Source organism: Protopterus annectens, chromosome 1.part2, assembly GCF_019279795.1.
Source record: "Protopterus annectens isolate FY-2018-M chromosome 1.part2, PAN1.0, whole genome shotgun sequence".
NCBI lineage: Eukaryota > Metazoa > Chordata > Ceratodontiformes > Protopteridae > Protopterus > Protopterus annectens.
Genome location: NC_056727.1, coordinates 717,044,770 through 717,063,181, shown reverse-complemented (window position 1 = coordinate 717,063,181; position 18,412 = coordinate 717,044,770). Strand labels below are relative to the sequence as shown.

At 40.7% G+C, this 18,412-nt stretch overlaps 1 protein-coding gene across 2 annotated transcripts in view; it reads right to left on the bottom strand.

Annotated features, from left to right (window-relative positions):
- The window catches only part of SRD5A2 (steroid 5 alpha-reductase 2), a 1,391,828-nt gene that overhangs the window by 278,007 nt on the left and 1,095,409 nt on the right, over nt 1-18,412 (bottom strand). The gene's annotated exons all lie outside the window — the stretch shown is intronic.

The window sequence follows — 18,412 nt, the reverse complement described above, 5'->3', positions numbered from 1 at the left end:
CAAACATACTAAGAAAGATAGACATAATAAAAGCAATGTGCAGTATTAGAACAGACCAGGATCTATCATGCAGTACCACAAATAAGCTAAAAATCTCAGCACAGGTGGAAAAACTTAAAAGATACACAGATAAATATAAAGGAAAAGTACAAAATAAGCAATTTATTGATGACCCAAAAAAGTTTTACAGAGAATTGGGAAACAAGGTAAAAGGAATTGAAAGAGGATCCTGTGGAACATAAAGATGCTAAATGGACAGAAGAAGCAAAAGAAAGAATTAGAAGTTCAAAGGATATTAAGTGGGATGAAGTAACAGTCAGAGAGATTGAAACAAAGTTAAGAAAAGGCTCTAATTAGAAAATACCAGGCCCAGATGCAGTACCTAACTTCTGGTTAACAGTATTAACATTTTGCAAGAAGATTTAGCTATGAGTAAGAACTATTTATATGCGCTCCCTGAACATATAATAACCTGGCTACCAACAGGAAAAACAATTCTCCTACTTAAAAGTGAACCTGCAAGCTACCCTAAAAACTATAGACCAATAACTTGTCTTCCGACGATGTATAAACTATACACTGGAATTGATCCTGACAGAGTTTATAGTCATTTATAAGAAAACTCAATTATGGCAATAGAACAAAAGGGCAATAAAAGAAAGTCATATGGAACAAAGGAGCATTTGTTGTTAAATAAAGTTGTAGTGGAGAACTGTAAAAAGGGGAAGAATCTAAGAATGGCATGGATTGACTATAAAAAAGCATGTGATAGTATCCTACATTCATGGATAAAAGAGTGCTTAAAAATGTATAAGATACACCCTACACTGATCAACTACATTGCAGTGACCATGAAACAGTGGCAGACCACTTTGCAATTAAGCCATGATAAAGGACAAATTATTATTCCAGTGATAAAAATTCAATGGGGGATATTCCAGGGTGACTCTGTCACCGCTGTTATTCTGTCTTGCCCGTAACCCATTAAGCTGTCTACTTAATAGCTTAGGACATGGCTATAATTTGGCTCCTAGAAAAAAACAAAGTGTAAAGACTTTTCATCTTCTCTTTGTCGATGATTTAAAACTGTACAGCTCAACAGATGAGGAACTAAAAGCACAACTGCATGTTGTCAAAAAATTTTCAGATGATATAAGAATGTCATTTTGTCTTGATAAATGTGCAAAATAACCTTTAAAGCAGAAAAACTGCAGCAACAAGAAATCCTCAGTTTGGGACAAGAATGTGATATAAAAGAACCTGAGCAAGGAGTGTATAAATACTTGGGAAGTGATGACAGATCAACAATAAAGCATGAATAAATGTGAATAAAACTTAGAAAGGAATACTTTAGAAGACTTAAATTAACCCTGAAAACAGCGTTAACATCTAGGAACAAAATCCAAGCTATAAACCGATTTGCTCTTTCTGAGCTAACTTACAGTTTTGGAGTGACTGACTGGCTGTTTTTGGATGCCATATCATTTTGTTTGTGACTGACTGGCCCCAAAATGTGTTGGATAGATTGAACAGGAAAACAAGAAGGATGCTTCATGTTCACCAAATGATTTATAAAAATCAGTGCATACCAATATTATTTATTCCCTGTTCTGAAGGTGGGATGGGCCTCCTTGAGATTGATTACATGTATAGATCTACAATCGTGGGACTCCACCCATCTGCTGACCTCGCAAGACACAAAGTTAGTGAAAGTTTTGAAATATAAGGAGAATAAATCTAAGATGACTTCTCTGCTTTAACTAGCAGAAGCATGTCGGCATCAAGCAGGAATGAAAATCAAACCAGAAGTGGATAAAAATCAGGCAGCAACTGAATGTGCCAAAAAGCAAAAGAAAGACTATAAGGCAAAGGACCAGATGAGAAGGCAAAAATGTGGAAAATGGATAATATATTTGCAAGCATAGAAAACATCTGGAAGTACCTCATGTTGATCAGGAATGAACACAGGAATGGCTAAGAAGAGGCAAATTCAAACCACGAGATGAAAGGTTAATATTGGCGGCCCAAGATAGTGGGCTACGTACATGTTGGTTTACAAAGGCCATTGAACATGTGGGAGAAACTGACAAATGTAGGTTTTGTAAAACTGAATTGGAGACAGTGGCACACCTCATTGCTGGTTGTGACATACTAATAGCAGATGGAGTGTATACTGAAAGGCATAACAACATGGCAAGACTGTTGCACTGGGGAATGTGCAAACATTATGGTACTGAAGTGGCTGAAAAACATTGGAAAGATGAGACACAAAGCATCATAGAAAATGATGAAGTCTACATCACATGGGATCACCCATTATCAACAGTTCAAAAAATAGATGCTAGAAAACTGGATATAGTCGTCCATGAAAAGAAGACAAAAGTAGCATTGATCACTGAAATCACCACACCCAGTGACTACAGTGTCTTGCATACAGAGAGACACAAAGCCATAAAATATCAGGATTTGCAGGTAAAAAACGAGAGCAATGTGGAAGAAAGATACCCACACAGCTCCAATAGTAGTAGGAGCAACAGGTCTCATAAAAAGAACCTACAATCATACTTAGATATGTTACCAATACACGTAACCCCATACAAATTGCAGGAGTCATTACTGGGCATATTGCGGGTGCTGCGAAGAGCACTTTTGGTTGACATCAAAGATTGAAACAATACTAATTTCATGAACTTTAATTGTACTTTGACTTAGGAATGGGGTCCATTCCCATCATGGTATTAGAAACCCCAAAAGACTTGGAGAAATTAAAAGGGAGAAGCACTATTATATTCATAAATTATCAAAAAGTATTCTAAAAACTAAGCCAACATGAGAATGAAGAAAGGAGATTCTGCTGACAGGGATGACTGCAATTAGGAGTACAGAGACCAGGAAAGAGGGGAAAGGAATGTATTAGAGAAAGCTGGTAAAGGAAACAAGGTATTGGGAGCAAATAACTAGAGAGAAAAGGTAATAGAGTGGGAAAAGGCCAAGAAGACATTTGGAGTGCAGGCTGCAGAGTGCCTTCATTATTAGGGATTGATAGATATAAAAATACAGGCAAAGAGAAAGGGATAGTACAATCTTAAGTGAAAGACCTATCCTGGTACAGGTTTAATTTATTTATTACTTATTTATTTGACATTTGTTAACTGGGTTAGTCCATGTGGGTTGCAGAGCTCTTTTTCAGTGGAGACCCGAGGAGAAAAGCTCCACAGATAAACAAATCCAAAAAGAAAACATCATACAATATTAACATACAAGTGTATATACACAGAAGAAACAGAATACAACGTACAACTGAACATGTTAGAATACATGAGGAATATTGAGAGTTTAAACAGCCATGGAATGGCTTTTTATTTGAATGTAGAAGAGAACCTGTTGCTAAGAAAAGGAATAATTAGTAGGGCATACAAAATACTGCACGATAATTATAGGAATCAATCAGAGGAGGTTAGAAAAGATTGGGAAGAGAGATTGGATCAGCAATTCACTAGAAAACAATAGGAGGACATAAGTATGGCTCCTAAAATATACAACAAAGTCTAGAAGTTTTAGAATTTTCACTTGAAAGTGTTTGCACAGGTATTTTTATACCCAAAGCAGACTCCAAAGAATTTTTCCTCATGTATATACAACTTTGGAGGTGTAATAGAGATGAAAGAGGTAACTGGGAATATGTATTTTGGGAGTGTAACTAGTTGGCAGACTTTAGAATTTCCCTACAGAGAACTCTTGTTAGAAATATTGAGTGAGCAAGTTGGTATAACTAAATAAATTATTTTTTTGATTTTTGAGCTGGGATACAGTATCTGAATTGCCTAGACATAGTAAGGCCTTGTTAAGTTTAATTCTGGTGACTCCCACACAAAAAAAAAAATCATGGGAAGTGAAGTTCAAAGTCTAAACCAGCTGTATTTGAAGAAGTGGATATGGTAACATAGATAAAAGCTTGCAATATGATCTTTAGAAAAGGGTAGGAGTAAATTACAGAGACAAAAATGGAAATCGTGAGAACAATATATGCAGAGTAATGTTTTGGAGGAGGGGCAAGGTTTAAGGAGAGGCAGGAATTGATCAATTTATGTAATGTTGGATTCATGATAAGCAGAGTGTATGTGATATATATATATATATATATATATATATATATATATATATATATATATATATATATATATATATATATATATAATGTTTGTAACTGAAAATGTCAACATGGTTTGTTTCCTTTTATACAAATGTATGTTTGCTTACGTACTATGTGATAATTCAATAAAGGTGTTAAACAAAAAGTGGTTGAAGAAATCACTTGTTTTCTGAGCCTTTCCAGTGCTCTAATTTTTTTATTGGGAAGATAGACAGGCTTGGACTGAGGATTACAGGGCCTTATTATGAGCAGTCAAAACAATTATGGAATCAAAGGATTCCATGACATTGAGGCCAGTCCTTGAAAAGCCAGATGGTTTTGATGGGCTTCTTTGGGAGTTTCACCACCATGTGGGGGTTCTTCAGTGCATTCTGGGCCGCAAATTGAACCAACTTGTAAAATGGATGAGACTCCCAAAAAGACAACACCAGACCAGAAGGCCCCAGCAGGGTCATCAAGCAGTAAGGGGAATTCAACCTTCTGGCCATCTCATATGCCCAGAATGGTAACTTTTGAATATTCTGTGTGCATTGTTTTACACTTTGCCTTTGCCTTGCTCCAGACATTGGAGGGGGAGAATCTGAAGAAAGCTGTGGACTGGACACACTCAAAACATCATTGAGAGGGAGGAGGTGGACAGTGGTGGAAGATGCTAAATGAGAACTCAAACTTACAGAGTAAATCAGTGCAGAGAACTCTCATGCAAAGAGGCATAAGGACTGTCAGTGATCTGATTCTCAAGCTTGGGACTGTTCATAGGTAGGTACTAGGCTATTGGCCCTAGGGCCTATATAAGCCTAGCCAAAGGTACCCTGGCTTTCGCCACCCAAGAAAATTATTTTCCTGTGCCACTGTCGAGCAGAGCCACAGAAGTGATCCCCGGGGTGAATTTCCTATCTCCCATCCAATCATCAAGATTTTTCTTGAAGAGTGCTAATGAGAAACTTTGTTTGATATAGATAGGTAGTTTGATCCAGAGTATGGGAAGTCTCTGGGACAGGAATCTATCCCTCCAGCATGTTCTGTTTATTGTGGTGATGAGGTTTAGGTCCCTAGAGCTTATAGCTCGTAGGGATTGGGATTTCTTTAAGTGGAGCATGTCTAAAAGCTCTGGGTTTGACATAGCTTTGTGTGTTAGGCAGAGATCGCCTCTGAGTAGGTGATATGCAACGGAGTAAAGCTGCAGTTTTTTGAGAAAGTCTGCATAGGGCATCTCTTTGAGGCCGGTAATCCTCTTTGTGAGGTATTTCTGTGGCCTTTCCAGCTGTTGTAGATGTCTTGTGAGGTACATACCAAAAGGGGCATTGTACTCTATAATGGGTCTAATGAGTGATGAGTAGAGGGGAACAATGACCTCTTTCTTCCTGGATGAGAAACCTTTTGTGATGAGGTGTGCCATGTAAAAGGATTTCCTGACTACTGTGGTGATGTGATTATCAAAGGAGAGACTACTGTCCACCTGTGTCCCAAGGTATCTTATTACACTTTTGGTGTTAAGTAGACTATCACCTATGTGGTAGTTCATGAGTTTTTTACCAAAAGGGATGACAATGCACTTTTTAGCATTGAGCTTGAGGCCATGGCTTTGACACCAGGCATCTGTCTCAGCGAGGCCCTTTTGTAGGATGTCCACATCTTTTGGAGTTTTGATTATGGCTCCTAGATTGCAGTCATCTGTGAACTTTGTTAGCCAAAGACCTTCTGTGTTGGCCTGTACTTCAGAGAAGTAGATACCAAACAGAAGAGGACCCAGGACTGAACCCTGTGGTACTCCACTTGTCACTGGTCTGAAGTTGGATAAGGGGTCAACTCTGATTAACTATGACCCTATGGCTGACAGGCCAAGGGACCTGACCTCAGCAATGAGCCCCATGTGATGATGCTAACTACATAATAAAGCCAGATACTGGCAAGCTGGAAATATCACCAAAAGGCCAACTACAGTAAAAAAAAGAGCTCTGAAAATCTGAGTGGAGTGAAACAGACTTCACGGGACCAGAATCACAAATAGTCAAACTGAGGCTGACAGAGTCAAACCCTGTACCCTTGACTACATGAAGCATTTAATTAAGAGCTTGTAGCCTTAATCCTATGCACCAACTCCCAGACCATCATCAACCACTTCATGTTCTGAGAAATCACAGAGAAATAGTCAGTCAGTAATGCCAGACATTGAATTTCATAGTTTTGTTGTTCAGAAAATGTATGTTGCTGCAAAACCTACTGTTCTGCTAACTTTCTAAGAGAGCTAGAGCTGTCTTGTAGTTCAGGCTCAGATATGCTAACAAACTACTACTTATAGTTAAAAGTACATGGTTTGAGCCCTTTCACCTCCATTTGCTTAATGTATGACCTTTTGCAAGTCACTAAAGCAGATAGTGCTTTGAGGTAACTGGAAATTTGAGCTAGACTCCTCAATGGTCCCCTGGACTACAAAGCCTAGTGAACCAGAATAGTTACGGTGTAAAGAAAGGAAAATTATTGCATTAAACAGGACCATCATCATATGAGCCATGTTAATTAGGCATGATCCTTGGTTATGTCGACAATGTGGTTATTTAGCTGTGAATAAACTGCAGAGCATGAAGTCTATCAGGTTTAAAGTTAATATTTTAACAATGAATACATTTCTAATATAGCTTGTTTTTTGCAGGCATGAAATGCACTGTGCTAGGGCTACAACAGTTTGCCTAGTACTTATTGCAGATGAGTAAGACTAAGAGCTGTTAAAGAGCTGCTTCCGTCAGGTCATCAGGGGTATAAAACATGCAGCTGATGCCATTACATCAGTTTTTCTTGCTCCAGATGTCAGGAGCCCCCAAAATAGGAAGCAATTACATGGTATGGAATACCTCCAGTAAAAATTAAATACCATTGCCATAAGATATAGGCAAAAAAGAGGATAGGTAGAAAGTATAGAAAAGTAAGGGGGCTGGAGGGAGGGTAATCAGGACTGCAACAGTGAATACATTCGAACATCTTAATTTATGGTAAGTGTACACAACTGTACTATGTTCTTCATGTTTCACTGTTGCAGTCATCACACTTGGGTTGATTCCCAAAGCTGAGGAAGGGTGGAGGCAGTCAAGAAGTATTAGGGCTGGCTAGCAGGCCTTGTAGGACTGCTGTAGCAAATCCAGCTCTGGAGTTAGAAAAGATAGGTAAGTGGTAATGCTTGGTGAAGGTGTGTACTGAGCTCCAGGTTGCAGCTTCCAGGGTGTCCCTGGTAGGGACTCCCCTGAGAAATGCTGTAGAGGTTGAGGTACCCCTAGTGGAATGGGTTCTGATCCCCCGTAGTGTAGCTTTTACATGGTGCTTGTAGCAGAAATGGATGCAGTGTGCTATCCATTTGGAGATGGTTTGCTTTGAAATGGCCTTGCCCTCTGCCCCTGTAGCAAAGCTGACTAGCAGCTAGTCAGATTTTATGAAAGGTTTAGTCCTGTCAAGGTAGAACCTAAGCTGTCTGTGCACATCCAAGGAGTGCAGGATCCTTTCCCCTTTATTCTGAGGATTAGGAAAAAAGGTTGGTAAATGGATGGATTGGTTTAAAGCCACACTGGATACCACCTTGGGCATAAATGATGGATTAGTCCTGAGGGAAACCCTGTCCGCATGGAAAATAATGAAGAGTTCCACAGCCATAAGGGCCTGTAACTCAGGCACTCTTCTTGCTGAAGTGATGGCTAGAAGTAAGGCTGTTTTCCAAGAGAGGAATTTTAACTCTGCTGTAGCCGCAGGCTCAAAAGAGGGAAGCGTGAGCTTCTCTAGTACAAAGTTAAGGTCCCAGGTGGGAGTGGGAGCTCTCCTCAGGGGTCTTAAATTGTTAGCTCTTCTCAGGAACTGTTTGACCAGAGGGTGAGAGAAGAGGGGTGGGCTCAGTGTAGTAATGAGCTGAGATGGCAGAGGCATGAATCTTAATTGATTAGAAGGATAGACCTTTGTGGAACAGCTCTGCTACATAATCTAGGATTTGAGGTAAGGTGGGCACAGCTGTGTCCTTTCCTTGAGACTGGCTCCAAGAACAGTATCTTTTCCACTTTTCTGAATAGGATTTCCTAGTACTAGGCCTCCTGGCCTCAAGGATGACATCCAGCACTTGTTTGCTGAGGGCTGCTGGTGATGTATTCAGGGAATAAGCCAGGCTGCTAGGTTTAGGGTTTGCAGCTGATGCAAAATCTAGCTCTCCTGCTTGAACAGCAGAGAGGGGGCCTGATGCAGGTGCCAGGGTGGCACTGTTGTCAGACTGGGTACCAGTGCTGGTGTGGCCAGTCTGTTGCAATAAGGATTGCCCTTGGCTTGTCCTGTTTGATCTTGAGTAGTACTTTCAAGAGGAGGGGCAGAGGGGGAAAGGCATAGATTGAGAGGTTTTCCCATGTAAAGGATAGGGCATCCACTTTCCAAGTTTGGCTGTGGGGAGTTCTGGTGCAAAATGTGCTCAATTGATGGTTTTGGGGGGGGAGCAAAGAGGTCACCTCTGGTGTCCCCCACCTGTTTATTAGAAGCTTGAATGAGTTGGGTTCCAGTTTCCACTCGTGTGTGTCCATTAGATTTCTGCTTAAGTCATTTGCCAGTGAATTTTGTTTGCCTGGCGGGAATTGAGCTTGCAGGTGCACTTGGTTGCTCAAGGCTGTGTTCCACAGAGCCATGGCTAACCTGCAAAGTGGGTAGGAATGAGTCCCCCCTTGCCTGTTTATGTACCACATGACTGTGGTGTTGTCTGACCTTATCAAGAGTGGTCCTGGAAGGATAAGATATTTGAAGGCTGTCAGTGCATTCTGTACAGCTAACATTTTTTTTTGATTGATAAGCAAGTGCATTTGTCCTGGGCTCCATTTGCCTTGAATGCATTTGCCTGCTATGTGAGCCTCCCATGCATAGTCTGATGTGTCTGTTGTCAGGGTTTGGGCGAAGTGGGGGGGTTGAGTGAAAGGGAGTCCCTTGTTGTGGTTGCAGGCCTCTGCCCACCAAAGGAACTCTGTCCTTAGGAAAGGAATTATAGGAATCACTGTTTCCAGGTCCTGAGAATGTTGACACCAGAGACATTTTAAGTACCATTGAAGTTTCCTCATATGCAGTCTTGCATATGGAATTAGGAAAATGCATGAGGCCATGAACCCTAGGGCATGCAATATTTTTCTTGCAGATAGCTGGGTTTGGGCGGCCAGTAGTTTGAAGTAATTTGTCAAATAAACCTGCTTTTCTGGATTGAGGAATGCCTTCTGGGAAGTTGTGTTCAAGTTTGGTCCCAGGAATACAATTTTGTGGCTGGGTACCGGATGTGATTTATTTTCATTGATAGTATACCCCAGAGAAGTTAGGATTCTCTTTACAAATGTCAGGTGCTGAAGTAGCAGTCCTTGACTGTCCACCTGAATAAGGCAATCATCCAAGTATGGGTAAATTTGAATGTTTCTCTGCCTGCAGTATGCAATGGCTGGAGCCAGGCACTTTGTGAATACCCTGGGTGCAGCAGATAAGCCAAAGGGAAGTGCAGAGAACTGATAGTGCATTGAGCCTGCCCTGAAACGTTGATATTTCCTAAAAGATTCCCTTATGGGGATGTGCAGATAAGCTTCTTTTAAGTCTAGGGTGACCAGCCAGGAGTCCTTGGCTAGCATAAAAAGCAGCTGTTGTAGTGTAAGCATTTTAAACTTTGGTACCACCAGGAAGGTGTTGAGAATTGACAGATCCAGGATAGGGTGCCAAGAGTCCTCTTTTTCTGGGCACCAGAAACAGTCTGGAGTAGAAACCCTGTTCCCTTTGCTCTGTTGGAACAGGGTGAATAGCCCTGATACTGAGAAGAGAAAGTACTTGCTTTTGAGCCTCTGCCCACTTGTTTGGAGAAAGGTCTGGCAATCTGCTTGGAATTGGCAGTGAGAGGAAGTGGAATCTGTATCCCTAGTATACAATGTTTAAGACCCATTGGTCCTGGGTAATGTATTCCCAGTTTTTTGCATGCAGGGCAAGGTTTCCTCCTAGGGGTGCAAGTATTGGAAATGGCTGGGAAGGATGAAGGACAAGTCATTGTGAACTTTTTCCATAAGGGGGTAGCTTACCACTCCCTGTTTTTGAGGTGGGAGCACTCCATTGTTTAGATCTGTGCATACCCTGAGACTGTAGTCTTTGTGGGCTGTTGCCCCTGGGTTTGGAATGAGAAGGCCTGGGAGGGACTGAAAAGGGCCATTTTTTGAGGGCCAATGCCTACTGAATCTAGGTGGCTGTACCTGTAAGAAATCTTTAGCAGTTTGCATAGAGTTAGCTTTTTTCCTCCATCTTTTTAAGAACTTCTTCTGCTTTTGTGCCAAACAAAAATTTTTGGTTTAATGGATCATCTAGTAATTTTCCTTTGACATGGTCTGGCAAGATTTGTTCCTTCAGCCAAGCATGCCTTCTCAGAACAGACCCAGTCACAGCAGCCCTGCAAGATGCTTCTAAGGCATTGAAACCACACTACAAAGTATGTTTACCAACTTGGTTTGCAGAATGCATTAGCTCTTGTAAATCTTTATTTTCTGCACAGTCAGGAATCAACAACATTTTTTGTTTAATTAGTTCCATAATATGCTGCTGGTACTTCAACATGTGAAACTGGCAATTTAAAGCCCTGATGGCAAGTGTTGCAGAGGTATCTACCTTCTTACCCTATTTGTCTAAAGCCCTAGAATCCCTGTCTGAAAGGGTAGGGTTTTTGGCTGTAGTAGCCTTAATACCTTTAGGTCCCTGGGAAATGGTCTCTGGACCCACAGTAGGATTTTTAAAGAGAAATTTGTGAGATTCAGGTACTCTATAGTACCTGTCAAGCTTTCTAGGAGCTGGAGGTAAAGTATCAGGGGTAAGACTTGATTCCATGAAGACATCATCTACAATATCCAGGACAGGGGGTATAGCTGGAGACCTGTGCTGAGGCAAGTCTAAAAATTCCCCGAGTCTCTTTTTGGACTGAGAGTAATTCTGGCATTCCCAGTGGAAATGCTCTCTTAGGGTATGCAAGGTTTCATCGAAAGAAAAGTCCTCTGGAAGGGAGGCAGAGGGAATGGAATCCTCTGCATTTGAATCCTCATAGGTGGATAAGGGTATGTCCTGGTAATTAGAGGGGTCAGAGTCATTGGACTCATGGTCTGTAGAATCAGAAGGAAAATCAATTCTTTGTCTTTTAGAGGGGGAAGGCTGGCTTCCCCTAATTAAAGTAATAACAGTCATTCTAAGCATTTGTTGCTGAGGCATGGGAGCTTGAGAATGCACTTTGGTCATCGGTTTCCTAGGCGTAGTGCGAAATCTGGGCCTGAGAAATTTAGCAGTTTTAGTCAAAAATGAAGTAGTCGGTTTAATAAGAACATTGGAAGGTCTGAATACACCCTCAGAAGCCGTGCCTGCACAGCGGCTCCAGACCCATCCAAGGTAGAGACATCCACAGGTTCCATAGTCGAAGAAGCATCTCGCAGCATACCGGACTCCAAATGGGTCTCAGTAGAAGCCTGCAAATCAGTAGAAGCAGGTGTCAGGGGCTATGAAAGTGCCTCACTGAGTACCAGCGGACTGGCGACTAGCTTAACGGAAGCATTGTCGGCAGTTTTGGACCTATGCATTCTGTCTCTGTTTTTATCCTTACGTTTTTTTGGGAGATCGGTAGTTGAATGGCTTAACAAAGCCATTTCAGAATGCAGAGAACGAGAACAAAAGAATTTAGTGACAAAGATAGCCCGACGATGAATATTTCGGGCGTTGAATAAGACACAAAACCAACAGCCAGGAACGTCGTGGTCTGGGCCTAAACAAGTGACACAGTAAGAATGAAAATCTCTGTGAGGTATTTGCTTTCCACAGGCATCGGTTAGAGCCAGAATAAAGGATCCCCAATGGGGTACTTAGCTTTAGAAGACTTCCGGTTGAAACTCGAAAAAAGTACAGTTTTGTACCTACCATAAATGTAGATGTTCAACCTGCAAAACAGCCGTAGCAATAAGAAATGCAAAGAAAAAGTAGAGTTTAGAGTGAAGGTGGTTGCCTAGAGAGAGTCCCCAGCTCCATGGTTATAGAGCCACCCAAAATAGAAATAAGTTGCAGTGGTATTAGAAGCCGCTATGAAGCATGATTAGAAATGAGGTTGAGTAGCTATAGAAATAATATCCAAATGCAATATGCTTGAAACTTAAATGAAACCTAAAAATTGCAAAAAAAAAATGCACAAACAATCCACTTACAAATACCAAATGCAAAACCACAAAAAACAACTGAAAACCCTAAAAAGCAAACAAATTAGGTGTGCTTACTAGTGGACTACTGCCTGTACATCTAAAAAAATCCAAAATTCCTTGGGAAATAAAAAAAATCTCGTGCAAAATATTTTGTTTAATAAAAAGTTCCACTAACTACTAGCTTAACTGATAAACAAACAAAAAAAAAATTACAAAAAATCCTTGAAACCCTAAAGGCAAATAAATAGTAAAAGGGCCAATACGTATCAGGACTCAAAAAAAGCAAAACCCTTCACTTTTCCCATCATTCCAAAAAAAGTGCAGAAAAAAAGGTTGCAGTCAGGTTTTCAGCACTAGTCAGACAAGGTTGTAATCAGAAGTAAAAGCAGGGTAATGGTGAGTATTGAGGGGAAAGCTAGAGAAAAGCCAACTGGGGCCATAAGCTTTAAAAGGGCAACAAAGCTTGAACAAAGGATCTTGGCCATGAGTGGAAATTGTCTTCACAAGAGCTGCAGCATGAAAGAGAAGTACAAAATGGAAGAAAATGAAGAAAGACAAAAAATTCTTCAGCCCAATCAAAAAGGAGTAGCTGAGAAACAAAAAATTAGCTCATATTTGAATGCCTAAAAATTGCTAAATTAAAAACAAAAAAAAACTTCCATTTTTTCAATTGTACTTCCAAACTTGTACTCATTCAACACTTGTTCCTTAATCAGGAACAAAACTTGTTCACTGAAGAAAAGTTGAAATGTAAAGGAAGTTAGATGAGTGCTGTATTCTTTTGACATTGAGAAGAGCTTCCATTGAGTAGATGACCATGCTTGATTGGTGAAGAGAAGATGTGGTAAAGGTTCAAACCAGATGGGCTTACCAGACTCCTCTCCTTCCAGTACAGGTTACCAAGATGCGAGATAATGGCTACCAAAAAACAACCTAGGCCCTGGCTTGTCTTGTCTTTAGGAGAGGACTGAAGAGGAGAAGCAGGCATGGTGGGAAACATTAACTGTGGAAGATTTCACAAGATCCATGGAAAGCATCCACTGAAACTCTTTTGGCAGAAAACCCAATTGTGATGAAAAACTTTGGAAGTGGTTGGTTTCATCCATGGCCTGTCCATATGACACTGTTTCTTTCATAATCCGAGGAGAGTCCTGCAGGTGCAAGCTCAAGTCATCCTTGACAAGTTTCCAGATCTGCTTAAGATCCATTGTGCTCTGTGCGGGCCTTGCAGTTTCATGATTTAGCTGCAGCTGAGCTGAGGCTGTGGCTGAGCGCAGTCTCTGCCTGCGCTGTTCCTTGCAGCTGTAGAGCTTGTTTGTTGATGTACCACATGTTTGTTGAGGATGTTGTGTTGCCTGTTAGCTGCTGGAAAAAGAAATCACTGAACCACTTTGATGTTACTGAAAAATACATGACAGCCAATGTTAACATAAACCCACCTAGTCTGGCAGGCCTACATGTTGTAAAGTCACTGTGAATGGCACTGACTTTCCATTCAGGCATGCTGATATGGTTGTCTGTTAGTCTGGTGGCCTCTCTGGTTGAATCTGGAGACTTCTGGTCAGTTAGACTGAACCTATGAGCCTAACATCTTTTAGAATCTCCCAAAACAATTATTTTGAATGCAGTGTCCAAACAAAGTGGGTATCCTAATGTCAGTTAATTTTTTTGACAGTTTGAGATCTTTCATATGCAGTTTGGCATTGGGAAGCATCCACACATTGTCATGCACCCACACATGAACATGAAGTTTCTGACTGTCTTTTGCCAGAGTACTGCAGTCAGCCCGAGTCAGTAGAGGTTGATGAGGTCCGTTGTGAAAAGAAAATTTTGTTCTGTTTGCTGAAGAAAGCATTCTCACTCACATGCAGTTTACATGAAAGCACATTAGCAATGACTGGACTTAGACACTAGACCCAGACCCACTGTCTTTAGCACTGCTATCACATATTCCAGCACTGCTAAAACATATTCCAAATGCTGAAAAAGGTCTTCCTTTTCTGAGCCAGAATCAGGCAGTTGTATTCCTTAAGATAGATTTTGGCTTAACTGGAGCCAGAACTTTTGTGAATGAGCTGGAACCAGTAGATAAGCCAAAAGATGAATGAAGAGAACTGATAATGGGCAGAGAGAATGAAAAGGCGCAGATACTTCCTGCAACTTAGTCTGATAGGCACATGAAGGTAAGCCTCCAAGGTAAGCAAGTTACCATATAAAGTTCTTTTCCAGTGATCTTTCCCCAGCTGAGGTAAACTCTTTTAAAGCTGCAAATTTTGAGATTGGGAATATCCTGTGATAAGTGTTGAGGATAGATAAATCCAAAATTGGTTTTTTGTAGGTACTTTTACACAGGAGGAACAAAAAGGCCCTTTCTGGCACAGGAAACCCTGAAATGCCCCTATTTTGAGTAACAGAGAAATTTGCTTGTGTTGCTCTTTTTTTCTTTGTAGAGGAGGAATGTCTGCCATGCTTGAAAGGAGGAGTATGGGAAATAAAAACTGTAAACGTGGTGGTGAATGATATCCACCCATCTCTGTCTTGGGTAATTAAACCAATTTTCTTTGAAAAGTGCAGACTGGGAATCATAAGAAGGATATCAGAAACATGAATCCTGCAACTCTTTACACCAATACCTTCCCCCTACCAGAGCCACCCTTAGACTTCAATTGTGAAAGGAGATAATTTTTTTATTTTTTACGTGGACTGGCAATTCAAGCTCCCTCATGCTAAAGTGGAAGAAGTATACACCTTCTTTCCCCCATCTATCCAAAGCCCTTGCCTACTCTAAAAAGATTATTATGAGCTTCAGGCACCTATAATACCTATCCGTTTAACTGGGGCAGGAGGCAAAGAATCAGGTCTTGTAACAGTAAAGTCTCCCTGAGACAACCTGGCACAGTCTCTTCTTCTTCTCTATAGTTTTGTTTTAAATCTAGCACAAGCGACATCAACAACGTCGTGCTCAGGCCCTAAACAAGGTATACACAAGGTATGGTAATCCCTATGAGGTAGGTATCTGTTTCCAGAAATACAGTTATTCACTTTTTTTCTGATCATCGTTTTAAATACTGAGGCAAAAAACAAAATATTCCCCACGGGTACTACTTATAACTTTGATTCGGTCTGAAACTCCGACTTCAGAAAATTTCAGACAGCGGACTACCCAAGTGTAAGGACTGCAGCAATGTGAGATGAAGAACATCGAAAATTTCAGGTAGCGGCCGACCGGCACTTGCGAACTGCTTCTGTTTCGGGCTCCTGCGTGGCAAGAAAAGCTGATGTAATGGTGTCGGCTGCATGTTTTATACCACCCCTGACGACCTGACATCATGGAAGAGGCGACAGCATCCGATGTGGAAATCCCAAGACTCTGGTATTTGAACCGACTGAGGGCTATCTGCAGGAAAATAACCCAAGTGTGATGACTGCAACAGTGAAACACGAAGAACATCAATATATCATTATCAGCCACTCAGATTGATCAGACCTGTACTGAGTGATGTCAGAGATGATCGCAATTCTTGATGAAAGGGAAGACGTAGGGAGGTATAAAATGAGATATATGTATCCTGCAAGCATGTAAGCCCCCCCCCCAAAGAAAGATTAGGTTTTATGTACTAATGTTTCTGATTTTTTTTTTGTATGACTTGTGGGTTGCTGCAGAATCTATACTGTCTTTAATTATTTTACTTACATGCATAGCTCGAAAGACATGCATAGAATGGGCATGCCTTAGTTGAAGGTTGGGCATCGAGCTGGCACCTCGGCACCAGTAAAAAAAATCTACTGCCAATCATTAGTGGACCAGAGTTCCGCTGTGGCGACCCCTAACTGGGAAAAGCCGAAAGAAGAACTAAAAAATAATTCATAACTAGACCTTGATTGTGCAATATATTCTAAAGATGTTGCATTTTAGTAATATATTTTTGTAGTACCTTTTTTACAGCCTCCAGTAACCGTGAAAAGGTTGTGAGCCATCAGGTCATTTAGCCTGCGTTATTTGGAGTATTGATCAGAACAGTCTGATCCTTAGCATCCATTATGCAGTCATGGTTAATTATTACTGTTATCTGCAAGATCAGATTTTAAATATCTGCATTTAATTAAAAACTATTATTCTGTGTGTCAGTTAGCACAGAAGACTAAAGCTCTGACTTGTTAATGATTCTTGTACCAAGTGTGTAGGGTTTGAAATTTCCACCTTCCTTTTTCTACTGTGTGACCTTAGCAAGTTGCTTTAATCAGACAGTGCTTTGGAGCAACAAGGAATTTAGACTAGGCTCTTCAACAGACTCATGGGCTGCATATCTAGTAGCTATTTTATGAACCTATGCTTGCTTTCTCTACTGCATAGCTGATCTAGTTCATGAAATGTGATGACAGCTGCCACCAAGGGAGGAAGAAAACAAATGCATAGAGGATTGGAATTGCTACAAAATACTTGTGTTTTTTGCAGGGGGGAAAGCCCCTTGCACCCCCCAAAACATATATATAGTAACTCCACAGTCACACTAACATGAAAAATGGGGAAATTCCCCCAAAAAGAGCATCACTGCTGGCACACCATTTTTACACTGATTTCCTATGGGGAACTCTGCTCATCGATGGGTTGAAAGCTCCAGCATTCAATCTTCATCCACTAAATGGTTACCAATTATGGTAATATCAGCACACCACTTTTTTAATGCAACATTGGTCATTTATTCTTAAAAGGCAGAAGGCACTGCATTTGAAGATGAGAGTGGACATTCGTGGATTATAATGACAACAGTCTGAGTGTGGCCTTTTATGACTGAAATGTTCTGAAATTGGTACTTTTGCCATTATCAATTAATACAGTTTGTTTTAGAGCTTACTAGTAAAAAAATCTTCAGAATTACAAGTTTAAAACACAAACACACACTAACAAATGTTGCTGTATTAAACAAGAAATACAATGTAAAATAATCAGGAAGGTGAATCAATAAAAAAACACATGCATTTGTGCATGGCCCTAAAAAATGTGTGCTATGGGAATATACTTTGAAAACAACACTGGGCACAAGATGCACTTAATCCACCATTGAATAGTGGCAGTTTATAACAGGTAGCATACTTCTCCAGTGAGTCTACGACAGAAGACATTCCACAATAGAATCAACACCTAACGGGGACAGAACACATAAAGCTGTACTGTGTAGGAGTGGTGATGCCTAAAACAGCTACTGAATGACCGATTTAAGTCTTCTAACAGGTGACCCCGCAAGTGATATTCCGCAAACTTTCTCAGCAAGCATAGTGTTTCAAAAACATTGTCTGAAATCATGTAATGTTTTGCAGTTTGAAAGCTTCTGAACCATTACAACCTAGATACTGTCCATGCACACAAGGTTGCTCAGTTCCTAGGATGTTCTTGGAATGGTTCAACAGCTGTTTTAGTGTAACTTCAAAGAATTTCTGTGATGCAGGGAAAACCTGTAGAACTGCTGAAATGCCTTATCCTGCTGTTACATACACATTATTACAGGACATGATAAAACCCCCAGATATCCCAGATGATATACTTAACTACTGAGCCTTCACTACAATTACAGCGGATCTAGATCATAGGGCGTATTAGCTGCTCTCTTTTGTGTCATTTCTAAATTACCGCTGACTTACACGTGACACTGCCTTCAAGAGAGGATCCACAGCACTGATTTGAACTGGAGTAACACTGTCACCCTTTCTAGTAGTGCTCATCTACACATGTAGCCATCCATCCAGCTTTCCCTCTACGTTATATGCAAGTGTTTTCCACCATGACTTCAGCAATGATGACCAAAGATCCTTTGTGCATTAATCATTAACACCTTTACATCTGAAAAGTCAACTTCAGGATTTTTTTAACATCTAGGTAGTCATCCCAATTTTTTCAGCTATAACAGGCTATCAGATAAAAAAATATGAAGCACTTCACTACAAAAAATGCAAATCAGCACTATCTGTCCGTAGCCTCAATGCCATGATGTCCCTCCCACACAGGCACATCATGGCATTGAGGCTACACAAAAAAACCTGGACTTCAGTCACCCATTATCTCGTA